The 15,440-nt window shown below is 45.3% G+C and overlaps 1 protein-coding gene across 3 annotated transcripts in view; it reads left to right on the top strand.

The window, feature by feature from the left end:
- Positions 1 to 15,440, top strand: part of LOC144174832 (uncharacterized) — a 365,599-nt gene that overhangs the window by 268,077 nt on the left and 82,082 nt on the right. Inside the window, exon 1 of one of the 3 annotated variants that reach the window (XM_077703753.1) lies at positions 6,543 to 6,775. The exons of the other annotated variants lie outside the window; for them this stretch is intronic. The gene's annotated coding sequence lies outside the window, so the exon portion shown is untranslated. Of the gene's footprint in view, positions 1 to 6,542; positions 6,776 to 15,440 lie in introns of those variants that run through there. 3 annotated transcript variants of the gene reach the window in all.

Raw genomic sequence — 15,440 nt, 5'->3', positions numbered from 1 at the left:
TACTGTAAAAACGAGTATGCAGCAATTTATCTGCAACTGAGCACACGGCCGATATTTCCGGCATGTAAAAGTTTGTGAATGCCTGAGGTCGACACTGTGCTCTTGAAGCTTTTTGAAGAAAGAAATGCTTCCGCATTTTTCGTTCGTCCAGCTTCTGTACGGAATCAAAAGGAAACAAAAAGTGTGCGTGCATTCATGTCTGTTTTCAGAAGAGAAACAATCGCGCCGAAACAATTAATTATGCCCTCGAAAGACTTTTTTTTTTTGTACTGGGGCTTCTGGAGGCCACACGGCGACATAATCAGTCAGGGCGGGAAACATTTCGCTGTCAAAAAACTTGTGAACGGAACATCCTGCATCGATGTGGTTGCAAGTCCAGACAGCAGCATGTTTTTTTTTTTTTTATAATCGAGAAGCGCGCACCCAAGAGAAAATCAACTACCATAAGGACCCATTCGACGAAACTGCGTGCGTTGCATGCAATCCATGTCTGTCTTGTCATTTCAAAGAAAAGTTCTCAAGCAGGCAGCTGAGTCTGCAAAAAACGTTTGAAGCATTTGATGGATGACTGCCTAAATCTTGTGCACAACATTTGCCTTTACCCGTACTCGTGCCCACCTATGCGCAATCCGTTAGAAGTATACACCCAAAAATAAAGCTTGGGGTGTTCTTAACACCTGGATGAAAAATGTGTGCGAACCACTTCCTCCAAGGGAAAATTTTACCTTTATGCTTCAATGGTCATCTTTTACAGACATTTGCCCATAAGGTGACCGTTAGCCCCACATTAAAATGGATAGTGAAAACCACTGGCTTGGCCCAAACTTGGCCCACTACTTCTTTTATCAGTTTGCTAGCTTTGGTAAATAAATTTCGCAAGATCTTTTTCTCTTGTAGAAATAAAGCAGTGGCATTTTACTGCCCCTAATTAATTATTAATTGTATTTATTGAGAGACCCAAGGTCGTTCTCCGCCCGATACGAACGCTACGAACTGGCACTGCGCCCACAGCAAGAGATTTAATTTTGTTAATTCCCGTATTTTTCTTTTCTTTGGAGTGTTATATATTGACAGTAGTTCCTGTGTATTCGTATCTAAAACAATCCAATACTTTGAAACCCCCATGCAACCATCGGAACTCGAATCCACTCCGGAACTCCGGAACTGCAACCGTCGGAACTCGAATCCAGCAACACGCCCCAGACCGCTCGACCGACGTGGAGGCGGTCGGAAGGGTGCGGTTTCAGTTGGAATTCAACAGCTCTGTACTGTGTCGGACGTAGCGCAGCAACCTACGTGTTGTTATTTAGTCGACACCACGTATCGTAAAGCGGACCATAGCATTAAATTTGTGTATGTACGTGTCTGTACTTTGGTTTCTACCAGTCGTACCCTTTTTTTTACTGCAGAATACGTTTTCAGGTTACGCCGAACGTAAGCGTAATTTTTGACTTTGGGTTACGTCGGGTATAACTCAAACCATTGGGTTAAAGTGCAGTCGGGCGTAACTTCAATTTTAAAAATCGCACGCCTCAGTCCGAGTCTCCTTAATCGTCGAACTGGGTACGTTTTTCCGGGAACGAACTAAATAAGAAAATACGAATCGGGAAGGCCGTTTTGCACCGGTGTTGAAACGGGAGGAAACAAACGAGTAGGTTGAAATGGGAATGGGTTCAAATTGGAACCTCCGTTCTCTACAACCCACGTACTGAAATTCGTTGCGCGTGTAACCAAGGTCGTGTAACCCCCCCCCCCTTCCCCCCCGTTCCCTGGTTGTCGTTCGGCGCGACCAGAGCGGTCAAAAATGGCGCTTCGCAACAACCAAACTTCAGGAGCACGGAAGGAATTGGGTAACTGATAACAATTCCCACATTTCGCTTATTCAGTTCCTCCGGACTCTTCCCATGATTCAATGATAGCAATGTTTTGTGCACGCAAGGTAATCATTGTATACATGAAGGGATGGAGGCATCTCACATCAGCAGAATCCGCGCGTAAGTTGATAGACCATCGATATCTCTAGCTTGGGCCAGCTAGGTTTGTCTGCCAGACCAGAGTCTTACTGATTTTAAATTTTGTATTTTATAATGCCATTTATTCATTCTGCTTTATGTATTTACAGATGTAATCTACTCTGTTTGTATCCTCGTGATTTCGCAATAAAGATCAGGTGACAGTTCAACGCTAGTGCTGTATTCTCTGTTTTGTCCTCGTCAGAGTTGCGCTGTTTAATGAAAAAAGGATGCCTATAACAACGGGAATTTGAAGAACTGTTTAATAAAAGCGAATAGCATGACGTGTGATGAAAGTTTGAGACTTGAAGGCTGATTTGAAGTTTCTTTGTAGAAGTATAAAGGTATACCTTCGTCCTGTTACTAGTAGGTATACGAAGCGGGTAGAATGTCTGCCCACAGTCCTGAAAGACATCAGCAAAGAAGAGAGGTCAGCTATACCGGGAATGCAGAGATCCTTTCGGTTTGTGGCGGGCAAAGTTAGAGTTTCTAAGTTAATCGCAATGTTTGGAACACAAATGAGAAACACTCCAGGATTGAGGCCGGTACAAAGTATGAATAAGTTGGGTTAATTATTAGTCCTAGGGAAAATTTGTAAATGAGCATTTTGGACCTTTCTACAAGCGTTTTACAACACGGGCACAAGGTTTTCCGACCGCACTGAATTAACTAAATGAAGCAAGCTCTTCAACTTTGCACACAACGTGAGAAACATGATGGTTGATGTTCGAATAAAGGGTAGGGATGGGGTTAATTTTGAAGTTTGAAAGAAAAATACAAACGCAGCAGTCCGAAGTGTTGAAACTGTTTTACTAAGTGCGTTGATTGTGTTCCCGTAGTAGTGGATGGACCTCATGGGGCGCCGAGTTTCAATTTTCAGGGACGCTGGTCGTGTTATGGTTGATGTCCAGAGCATTGGAAGGGGCCTAAAGGAGTTAGCACCATTTTAAAGATCTGAAAATGCTAATCACATTAACAGCTTCGCCTCCAATTGGGGTGGAATTCGGCATGGTAGCCCAGGTCTGCTGTGATTTTTGTCACATCTCCTGGTAAAAAAAAATAAACGCTAAGCACGGTTGGTTTTCAACGCTAACTTAAGACATACCTTGTGGCTTTAGTAATGTATCGTGGGGAAGGAACTTCTGCGCGACGCCTTGTAGTATTTTAGTTATAAAATTCAATCTCTGCAATTTCACGAGGACACCGTTCGATACACAATTGAAGGGGGTTCCGACATGCACTGATGGTCACCTACAAACAGAAACCATGAGTGGATAGCCATTGTTTGTTGCTATAAGCGAGTACCACAGACCCCCGCTAGAGATCGTGGCTACTTCGAGCGAACAAGACCTTTACTTATAATATTTGGCCCTCAAATTTTGTGTATGCTTAAACTTGTAACGGGAAACTCGCAGTCACACAATAGTGTTGAACGAAGTTATAACTTTTTTGTCTGCTTTTAACTGCTTCAACTGATTTGAATAGTTTTCATTGTTCCCGAAACATGACGTTGTCAGTTCATGGTGGTAAGTTTTTAAAAATTTTGAATTTTTTAACCAAATATTTAAGGAATACCAGGAGGTGGTAAAAAAAATGTGCTTTTTAAGTCTTGTTTTACGCTTCTACACATTTACCATGCAGCCCTGAAGCTCGAACATTATATTGAGATAAATGACAAAAATAATAGTTAATAAATATATACTTATGATGCCCAGCAAGTGTTGTTTCGGTTGGATGGCCGCATCATTAAATTAACCTGCATGGTTACACCTGCACCACTTCCTACTCATGGCGAATGGTTCAATGAAGGCCGCTTATTCAATAACTGCCGCCCCTTCAGCATCAATGACCCTGAGATGAAATTTAAAGCTTCTTCCATACGACAATACCTCATTGACCCTTAGTATCGTAGGTCTCTTTTCTTGTGGGCTTGTCAGTGCGAATAAATTTCTGAATTGTTATAATTGTCTTGTCCCTATCCTTTATTTCACGTCGTATCCTTTGCATGGATGAACAATGGTAGCACGTCTGTAAACTCCCAAATGCAAAAAAAAAAACGGATATTGAGCTGTATATTGAAGCCAGAGAATTGCTTGCATCATCATAAATTAAACAGTGAGTGTGATAACCTCGTAAGAGCTTAAAAATAGCTTCGATAGTGAAAGGAATGTTTAACGAATGAACCTCTCCGAGTAGATGCCGCGCGAGCCATCTTTCTGTTTACGCTTACTGGGCTTATACTGTGCACACTTCACCACTGAGCACTCATTTTAATAAAGAAACCGGTATTCATTTATTTTGAAGGCGAATGAGAAACAACGGTTTCAAAACGTCTAGTCCTTTTAAAAAAAATAAGAAGAAACAACAGAGTTTTTTTATATCGTAAACAGTCTGACGTTGCGCCACTCGCAACCTTGCAAATAACTTTCTGCTATTAACTAGACTCAGAAACTTCCTCAAACTTAATATGACCCTGCAGCACTCCCCACAGGCTATTCGGAATGCATTTTAACGAGGTCCCAACAATCTTCTCCCCCCAAAAATTATAATAATCCACCCCGTATCACTGTATAGCTGCTCGACTTAAAAAATCGCACATAATAGTTCCCTCTCAACTGGACCGTGGACTACGCGATGAACGCCGCCAGCTTTCTCCCGGATAGGGGGGTGGCATGTGCCGTTTTTCTTTTTTTTTTTTTTGTGTGGCCTTCGATGTGTCACAGGTCGGGAAGTTTCCTCTTTTTCACGGAAACGGGGAGTAGCCTACTTCCGGTGCGGTGCGAAACAATGCAGGAATTGGTACCTGCTCGCAAGCGCTCGCTCTGGGTGGTAGGACATTTTTGAAACCGTAGCGAGTTTTAGCTCACCGTCTGTCACGGTCCGCTCCGCTCCGATAGCAAGCGGGAGCGCCATTGCGCATGCGTGGCGCGAGGCACGCACACGCACATACACACACATACACGCACACACGCGTGGTGCGCACACGCAAATAAGCACGCACGCACGCACGCATGCACAAAAACGTCAAAACTTCATTTGATTGTAGGGTTTCACGCACCGAATTGGCACCTAGGCTATGAGGCATGCCGTAGTGATCTCCGGATTAATTTTGTCCACCTGGTGATCTTTAATGTGCGCCTAAATGTAGACGCACGGGAGTTTTAGCTTTTCCCTTCCATCAGAGAAACAGCCAGCGTGGCCGGTATCGAACCCGCATCCATGGGCTCAGCCACTGAGCAACCGCGGAGGTAAAACGCGAGGACTGTACGCAAAGGTCCAGGCATAGAAGAGTTGATGCCTAACGCCGACGACGGCTGAGCGTCACCGGAAATGCGATAAATAAACTGTGACGTTGACCATCAATCACCAATAGGACGGAAACTTGCTGTAATGATGTAATTAAAGCGGCGCATAATTAGGAAAATTGGAGACAGCGCGCTCGGCTTTTCTGTATCTCAGAGATCTGCCAGCCTACCGCTTCACATTTCGTACTATATATGGCTCACCTAGGTATTCCTGGTAGTTTAAACCTTGCGAAGATTTATTTGCACTGCTCGAAGCACGTTGAAGGGTCTCTTTAAAGTGTGCAACATCAACCAGTCCAGGCCTCGTTTTTACGCTATATTTATAATCGTAACGATAAAAATACACGCGATACAACATTAAAGTTATATAACAGCCCATATTTGCTTCGGTCCTTGCTGCGGATATTCATTCATAAGAATTTATTTGATCTAACAATGTGAATGTTTTGTCACGGCAACCAAGGGAAACCGGGTTCTGTTCAGCATGCAGCTGTTTACTCCTCATATGTGAGGGCAGCAAAGGCACTCTAGAATCGCCGACTCAGAAAACACAAACATGTCATCGGTGTTAGCCTCGAGGTCGATGCAATTTAAGAGAACGTGGTTTCTTGGTTCACACCCTTTCCCTCTGTTTTCCTTTTCCCCGGCAGAACAATCTTTATTATAACTCATTTGAACACGAGCTGATTTTTTTGGAGGCTTTTTTGCGGTTAGCCCATTTACCGCGATACTTGGTTAGACCCTGTTTGAAAATACAATGTCATTTCCTTTATTCCCCATTTAGTTAGCTATCTGTTTTGCTAAGTGACCAGTCCTGCACAATAAAACCGATTCAGGGCTTCCGTTCTTCCTAAGCGGCGATACTGTTTAGCGTAAATATAAACGCGTTCAGTTTCTCCTGCTTCTGCTCTGATTTCGCCCTTAAATTTTGCACCCCGGCGCTGTCGTGCGGCCGGCGTTCGAGCGTCGTCATCACCCACGGCTCCCTCTGCTACGCCGTGGGGTTCAAACCCTTTCCCCGATCCACGGCCACAAGCCGCGACGCGCGAAAGCGCGCGCGCCAGCCCCACTCCGCCTCTGCCCCAGTCTCCACTGGGCCTCGGCTTCTTGCGACTCACGTGGCCCCGCGTGACGCTTCTCTGACGTCACGCGGCTTCCCTGCCCTCTGATTGGTCGCCGCAGCTGCCGGCGGCGAAGGTGGGTTCAAAAGCGCCGGTCCGGGTGTCTCACTTTGGGCAAAAGTTGGGAGCGGACTCGCAGCCAGAACCCGAATCCCGCCGGCAGTCTATCCGCACGGAGCGCTTCGTCGCTGGTCCACCGGCCGCTGCTTGAGCCCCGCTCGTCCTCGCAGTCCACCGACATCGTCTGCCACCCAACACTTCCGATTTCTTGGGGTGCTCGAGCTTCTGGTCCGCTCGAGTCCGCTTCTTCGCTCCTCGAGGAACGCGCTGTTCAAAGGTTAGTTGTCAGTTTTTTGCTCGCAACGCGTTGTAACTCCTTGACAGGAAATCCGGTGGAATGTCATGCAAGAAGCATGAGCTGCTACATTGGTCGTTCTACCTACTTTCAAATCGCGTGCATTTTTTTCTTCGTAGTAAACAACTTTATTTCTTTCTGAAATTTTCGCGAACATGATAGAATGTTGTAAGCCCGAGGCAGCAGTTGTGAACGTTGTTCGCGTGAATTTTTTGTATTTTTAAACTACCAGAAAATGACCGAAAAAGGAATGAAGGAGTAGTTAAAAGTTTTAGGAAAAAAAGGACTAGCGGGAATAATTTCGACTAGGGTGGATAAAAAACAAGCCTATTGAAGCTTTCGGGCACAGTTGATTAACCCTACTCGGTAAGGAATAATCTGAATATTTATCCTAATATCTTGAGAGCAATTATTAGTTAAGGGCTCCGGCCTCTATATTAGGCAATTTAACAAGCCGTACACAGAGAAACCTAGCCACCTGGAGCTATTAGTGACATATCACAGCGTTTGTCTTCAGTTCAAGCTCCTTCAGGGGGGAAGCGAAGGGGGAGGGGGCACTGCCCACTTCGATATGCAATTCGCTCTGGAAATCTGCATTTAAAGAAGTCTTTTAGGATTTACTACAGCTTGCAATTAGTTAAGTTTGAAAGGCTTTTATGGAGCTTTCACATTTGGGACACCACTAATTAAAGGTCCCGGACTCACTTAGTTCTCAGCCAGCAGCAGTACGCTTAAATCGTAACAAAAATATCGAGTAGTACCAAAACAGGCGGCGAGTTGAGCGTTGTACTTTGTTTTATTACCTGGCTGAAAAAAAAATCGGCACATGTGCGTGAGAGGGAGCAGTGCTTGGGGTCAGGTGAACAGAGGGAAAATAAACAAGCTTGGCTCATCGAAGCACACGCCAACGGAACACGAAGTTGCTTCGAATAAATTATTCAGAGGGTCTAAGGCGAAGGAAATACCGCTCGGAGAACGGTGGACGCATCCACGGCGCGAAAAGATAAGCCATGATTATTTCTTTTCGGGCAACGAAAAATGCTGTTTACATACGCTAGCCGCGAAGCGCGGCCTCGAAATTCATGGGCTACAGGGTCGCCCTTTACGAAGTTTGCAACGTTGAATTACTTTACAGCGCACAACGTAAGCAAACATTCGTGCAAATATGTACGCTCTGCCAAACCCATGCGAAACAGAGAAGACAAATGGCGGTTCCCCCTTTGTAACCTGCCAATCGCACGCCGCTCGCTATGATGCATATTAATGCGCACGTAATTTACCTATCATTATATCTCTCCATGCAAGTATACCATTAAGAAAGCGCCACATTTATAGCAACAAATTCTGTCTTTACAATGTTGCTACACGTCAGCCAACAGCGTTGTAGCTGCGCAGATTGCGATGAATTTGCAATTCTAATAATCTCTAGAATGGATAAGCGATTTCGAAGCTGGTATTTGGTTGTTTTTCTCCCCGTAAAACAACTTGATTGATGGAAAATAAGAGCACAAACGCATCGGTAAACATTGAAAGAAAGTCAGCCAGCGAGTATAAAAAGTATTGAATTGAGTATTTTTGACTTTTACCATTTATCAGCGTATTTACGTCGATCAACATACTGATTACCGTGATTATGGACACAGCAAGCTTTGGAAAAGTTGAAATGAAAGTGCGGTCGCGTAGGGTGAATTGCGACATAAGCAAGACGAAATCCCCAACCAGTGCGATGAATTTTGTTAAGCCCTTGGACATTCTCACGGCGCTGGCGTGTTTTCAAACGTCAGGGAGACCACTCCGAGAGTGTACCGCGAGGTTCTAAGAACCTTGAATCCAGGTATTAGCACAGGGGCTGTCAAATAATAAAAGTCAGGAGATCTTAGCGTCATTACGATCTCTGTACCGTTCCAGTACTGGTCATTATCATTCTTCCAATGCCTAATATGATTCTTATAATCGGAATTCTACCTATAATGACTCATCATGGTCACTTTCATCAACCTTTGGATGTCAGTTGAAGAACGAAACCCCTCCCAACGGCCTCCATGCGCCTTTACGTCGCTTTAGTCTAATTAGGCACTTGTCCTCGAATATTTTATCTCATCGGTCGGTCAGCCACCTTCTACTTTTCTTTCGACCCCAAGGTAACCAATCCATCACGTAGGTCATCCATCTGTTGCCCATCCTCCACCAGGCACACCCGGGCTGGCTCCTTTTAGTCTTCGCAACTCGACCCATGGTGTCATCTACATTAATTTGTTCTGTAATGCGTACCATCAGCACCAATTGTTCGTAAGCTTGGCGCCGAAGATTTTTTTCTCTCCACGTGGGCTGATCGAAGTTCTCCCTTTCGAGGAGATTTGTTGCATGCTCGCGGTTTATTATTTGTATTAACGATGACAAACGATGAATAGTACTGGGCGCAGCGTCTCTGGCGCCAAACAGGGCCGCTGGTTGCATTTTGTAGCGTAGGCAAAAAAAAAACACTAAAAGTGACACGAACTGACTCTGTGGCATAACGTGACTAGCAGCGTAAGCAGTACAAGTTTCTGGGAAAGAAGTTGTTAAAAGCTCGCAAACTTTTTCCTCCTCTCGGTGAAGATCTTGTGAGTGTCGTTGCGTCTCTAGACGTTGAGGGCGCCAGCCACAATTCGCCGTTCTTTCCTACGGTGCGCTTGCCATGCAATTTCTATGGAGAAAGGCCGATTGCTGATGCACGCTAAGGTGCAAAGCCTACGGGGAGCAGGTGTGGAGATATGACGCTTACTGGCGCTTGCCGGCGGTGCCAATGTTCCTCTGGCCAAAGCCGCTGTCCAGAACGAAATGCAAAATAATTTCATTAAGTTTTGAAGGTTTTAAGGTAGCGCGAAATAAAGTCAACTTTAGGAGCTCCAGCTACTTTACGAAAACTTGACCATCTTTTTCTAACGAACGTTGAGAGAAGCGCGAAAGCTTTCTGACATCAAAAGTGCGTCAAAATTGCGTCAAAATTTTCGCTAAAAGTGAGTCCAACCTTCGCTGTAAGTGCGTCCGATCGATCTTCAGACCTTCGAAGACCCCAACTCGCAAACGAAGAACGAGCCCATGCGACGATTTTTCGCACACTATAGGAAAACGCATCTTCTAACGGTCTAAATGCATATCGAAGTATGGCTTATGAGATAGAGGTATGCTATTGTACGATCCTTCTTCATGATCGATGCGTGCACTGTCTTATCTCGAAACGTTCCGTTTTCGCGATTTTCAAGTAACCCTTTTGACACAATAGATTCCCGGTGTCGCGCCCACGCCATGTGTTCAGAGATCGTATGAGGGCTTTTCGGTCGACCAACGGGTCTATGGTAATATGGATCAATTTTTTGACAGGACGCTATCGGTACCACTAAGAAAGATATCACTTTAATAACCCGGAGTTTACTCCGCTGTTCGGCCAAGATCTATATAGACTGTGTGTAGCGCTAGTATCATGGCCTATTCATGTACCAAGTGGCACGCTTAATCATACTAACTGCTGTGCAGCTGAAGATCCTTCAGCTTCTCCCCTTCGTAAAGAAATAATCCGTTCACATAAAGCTCTGAGCAATACATCCACAATAAGCGTGTTAGGGCTGGTGCGCACACTTACACAATTATGAAGTTGAAGGGTAATAAAGTGTACAAGTAAAATAATTAAATTCGTGTACACATTTAACTCGATTTACGAAACGCCCGTTTCTTGGTTACAGAGGAAATAGAACCAAATAAATGGTACCCAAGAGATACACCTCAAAAGCCAAGACGAAGACGCAATAGACGTGATTATTTGGTTCAGGGAATGCTAAAACTTTACGCTCTCGCTTAATATCTCTGCTGCGATATCGCTCGCCGAGCGAAATTTGTACGTCGTTTTTTTTTTTTGTCGCTTTTCGAGGCAGTTGAGTATTTTTTCATCGAGAGGTCAGCCAGATTTCTTTTCCCACCAACCAGACCTTCTCGCAGAGCCGGATTGGTCACGCTGCGCTGCTTTGATCTGGCGCCGTTAACGAAGTTGCTTATTTATCGGCACCGCTGTAGCTGCATGGAGCGAGCGTGCCTCGGCAGTCGCCAGCTCTCCCTCCACGCGCCCTTCGCGTCTCCTTGTCGACCTTCGCTGGCATCGTTTGGGGCTCTCGGGGGCCTGGAGCCGCAGGGACACTCACTCTGGGAAACGAATGCGGCCGTGTCGCAAAGCGCAGAGCTCATGGATGGGAACGCTTTATATATTTTACTGCCATTCGGGTTCGCAACTTCTGAATAATGAGGCCTACGTTGTGCCGTCGACATTCTTTACGCCCCCAGCCCTTCCCATGAAACGTTATACACGTCTTCTCACCTGCATATGTGGCGCTGCCCGCGTTGCGGTGGATGTAATTGATAACGCGACGTGCTCGCCCACTTCTTTTTCCGGCGCCATTATGGCGTCCAGTTGCCTCTATCAGCAACGTAAGGAAACGTAAGAAAAGCGGTTCTTCGTCGCTTCAGGTGCACTAGATGAACGTAATGCTGAATGCTCGCACAGATTTGGTTTTGCTGCTTTGGCATTAGCTAGCGGAACGATGTTTCGGCACAAAGTCTGGACTAAGCTGTCTGCGCTTCGAACGCCGCTGTTCAAGCCCCAGTAAAATGAAGTTGTTTCTCTATCTCTCTCAAGCCCCAGTAAGAACGACCAACGTGTGGGTATGCCAACTGGGAGGCGATCTGAAATTTGCTGGCCTTTTTTGAGGCAAAGGCTGGCTGTTAAGGTTCAATGTTACTAAAACTTCCAGTGTATGCAGCACAGTGTTGTGAAATTGCCGACGGGGTTAAATTCCCTAATTTTGAGCCCAGGCGCAGTCATGAGCTGTCTTGACATCCAGAGTAAACTGAAAATATACAGCGCTTGCAGATTGATTCGGTCTCCCATTCCCCCCTATTCGAGCGTGGTAACCATCCACGTAGAGGAAGTGTTTGTATCTCTTCCACGAGAATCATAATTAGGGCATTACCACTCACGGGATGTCAAAAAGATCTAGATGTAAAGACTAGGTAAACAGCCGAGCTGCTGGTCTTTAATGACTTTCACTCGACTTTCCTAGCTTGGGCAGTCCTCGTTCGGAATTCCGGATCTTCCCGACGCCGCTCGACAAGCTCATGATCGGCTTCCCGCTTCCATCGCCGGCGCTCCGCTCCTTCCTCGGGAGAGAGCACTTTCTAAGGTCTGCCCATTCTATAGATGGGACACTGAACCCATCAAGGGCACGCAGTCCATCTCAACTGGAAGCACGGCTGCGCGTAAGAGCTTACGTCATCACTAGGCGAAGCCAATTCCCTATGCGCACTTCCCACACCTGCTATTCGGCTCCTTACCTCTTTTCCACTTCCCCTCACACTGGTCGGTATAGAATTTTCCTCCTCTAAACTTTCATGCGCCCTGTTTTGAGCGACGCCCGGCACGGCTGGAAGTCAAGCTTAAAGGGGCCATGCAGACAAAACACAAGTTTGGTTCATTCGAAAGATTGCTGCGTTAGAAGGAAACTAACGCCACCTTTAACGTAAACTTCGCTCAAATAAGCTATATACTTAGGAAGAATCTAATGGCCATGTGACTCACTAGCTTATTTCCCGCACCAGAACCCATGACGTAGTATGCGATTGGCTGTGGTCGGCAAAAGCAAACGCCAGTTAGGCATAGCTTATAAGCTTGCAGAATGGGCTGTTTTCGCTTAAATTAGCTGCACGAATGGTGGGGTAAACACTAGAAGTTACGAAATTACACGTATACATATTCGTACCAGGGCGTAAGCCTGTCGGTACTGCACCAACTTTGCTTGTTATAGCCACAGAGCAGTCCGGTACTTTGGGGTTGCCTCACACGACACTGGCTAGTTGGCGCAAGCGACATTGTCTTACGTGACTCTGTTTGTCGAGCATACCCCATGTTTCATAAAACCATTACTACCTACCGTAACAAAAACAAGCCAGGTGCAAATACGGTCAGACACAAAGCAAAGGTGTACAGCAGTCCTGCGCAGTATGGTGGCGCCATCTAGGAGGCGGTAAACAAGGGGTTCTGGAGTCCGCTGCAGACTAAACAGTGCACTAACGTTCGTTTGATGATCCGGCCTTGTTACGTCATCGCAGACGTCATGAAAGACACTATTTGGCGGGAGAATGAAAGTTTTAACTTAAATTGATTGATTTCTCACTGACTAAAGCATCGTTTGCTGCCGGATTAGCGCTAGGGGCACTATAAAACAACAAATCTTCGAAGAAAACAAACTTGTATTTTGTCTGCATATCACCTTTAAACAGCTCCGTTAAAAGAAGTATTTGTTGCTCGTATATCACATTATTATCTAACGCTACAACGTTGTCAAATACGGTATTTGACTAACAGCTTCGATCGTTGTTTTTAAACACGAAAGATGTTAGTTGCGTGAATAGGAATCATAGTTGGCCTAAATTATTTCGGAGTCATCCAGCGTAATGCTCCTCTTAATACAGCTGCAGCTTCTTCGTTTTATTAAACGCGTAAACAGATTTACTTTACTGCTTTGGTATTGTTCGGGTGCTTAGCGAACACTGATTCATACAGGCGTCTTTGTGTTGAGTTACTGTCACTCATAACAGCAAGCGCTATCACGAGTTACTCCGCCGTGTACTTTTTCTGCCTTTCAATGGGTCGACACAACGGTTTACCTTAAATGAAAGGGATATCCCCGCAAGTAAGCTCAGATTAATTTGAGCGCAGGGAAGTACAAGTTTACTATGTGATGTTCCGAGATGGCGTTGCATCAAGCATATTCGGTGCTTCGTACGGCAGTGTGGCCGACGGGGTCGCTAGAGGTCCGTTGAGGTGCTCACAAATGTGGCCTACGTATTTTCTGTTAACCAAGAAGCAACAACAAATCCTAGATATAGCGGCTTAGAAATTTGGCCATCAGGCGGCCTGCGCTGTCCCGAGATAGTTGTAGGAAAATGCCAGGCACATTGTACATTTTAGAAGTAGTATTATAGGTAGTACAGCATAAAGAATGGTTGTTCCTGTAGTCTCAGTTTTTTTAGAACAGAGTGAGGTTGAAGGCAAAGAGGCATAGCTAGGTCATTTTTGAAAAGAAGGAGTGCTATCTAAGAAACCGCTATTGTAGACTGCCATGACCCTGTAGCAGTATCAAACTTCATTTCTATGCAACGCTTTGCAATAGTGTAGCGAAGGGAGGTTCAATGCTAATTTATGCCACACTAAGTTCTATCCGTATCCACCGACCACGTTTAAGGCAGACATTTGGATGCACCGCATGGTTACACGTGCGTGAGAATTTTTTTTACACTTGCACATTGCGGCCAAAGCGAAGCAAAAACGAATCCTACGCACGCCACAAAAATTCACACGTTAAACACTTGCGCGTAATGTTTTATTTGTTTGTTTTGTGCTTTATCGTTTATAGACGGTGAGACTAGCGGCTTGCGAACGGCGTCCCCGAATGAAGCGCGTACGAAGCAGTCTCGCTGTACGCGCTACCGACGACGAAATGCCAGCTATATGAATAGCGACCCTTTATTCACCTTGTGTATTGTGTAATTTGGCCACTGAACATATATTCCAGCTCGCTCGAGTGACGAACTTGAACACTAGGCTATAGACTGAACGCCTCCAGTGTCAATCACTGTCAGTGCCTCAGTGCTGGGCATACGTGTCTGGTCCAACTTTTCCTCTTTTTTTTTCCTTTCTCTTTTTTGCCCATTTCCCCTTTCCCACGTGCAGGATAGCAAACTAGGCTCTAGCCGGGTTAACTTTCCTGCCTTCCTTCTACATTCTTCCTTCCTTCCTTCTCCGCTGCCCATAAAGTAGGCGATTTGCAAGTTATATAAAAGTAATTATTTCGGCGTTTTTGCTGCCTACCTCATTACTTAAAAATGATAGAAATACGTACTCGCATAAATTGTCTGTCCGCTCTTCCCGTCGCTTTCGTAAAAATGGCACCTCGGTCTCCCATTGAATGCCGTAAAATTATTCGCTACTTTTGAGAAGCTGTTTTTTCAAAGGGACATTTGCCGGCTTACTAATAGCCCAAGAGATGCTATTAGCCAAGGAATTCATGCCTACGGGGATGAATTGGTCCAAGGCCGGAGCAATTCTTCAAGGTCGGCTTGCATTGATTGATTATGAGGTTTTAACGCGCCGATGCTACACAGCCGATTAGGCGCGCCGTAGTTGAAAGCTCCGGATTAATTTTGATTACCTGGGAAATTCCGAACACACTCGAGCGTTTTCGCTTTTCGCCTCCATCAGAAAAGGGCCACCTTGCAGATGCCCAGCGGAGCGGAAGGACAAGGTCCCGTTCAATAGTGACGGAAGGCCCTAAGTAGCGATTAATATTACGGAGAAGAGTGGCAAATAATTTTACGGCATTCAATGGGGGCCCGAGGTGCCATTTTTACGAATGCGACGGGCAGAGCGAACAGACCATTTATGTGAGTACGTATTTCTATAATTTTTAAGTAATGAAATAGGCAGCAAAAACGCCGAAATAATTTCTTTTATATACCGTGCAGATCGCCTACTTTATGGCCAACGGAAAGTGAGCTGGTCTATATGTTCAGTGGCCAAATTACACAACAAACAAGGTGAATAAAGGTTCGCTATTCATAT

The sequence above is a fragment of the Haemaphysalis longicornis genome, unplaced genomic scaffold, assembly GCF_048455015.1.
Source record: "Haemaphysalis longicornis isolate Haplotype H1 unplaced genomic scaffold, Haemaphysalis longicornis Haplotype H1 scaffold_3, whole genome shotgun sequence".
Taxonomy (NCBI): Eukaryota; Metazoa; Arthropoda; class Arachnida; order Ixodida; family Ixodidae; genus Haemaphysalis; species Haemaphysalis longicornis.
Note: the sequence above shows the minus strand (reverse complement) of the source record. Positions and strands in the feature narration are given on the sequence as shown.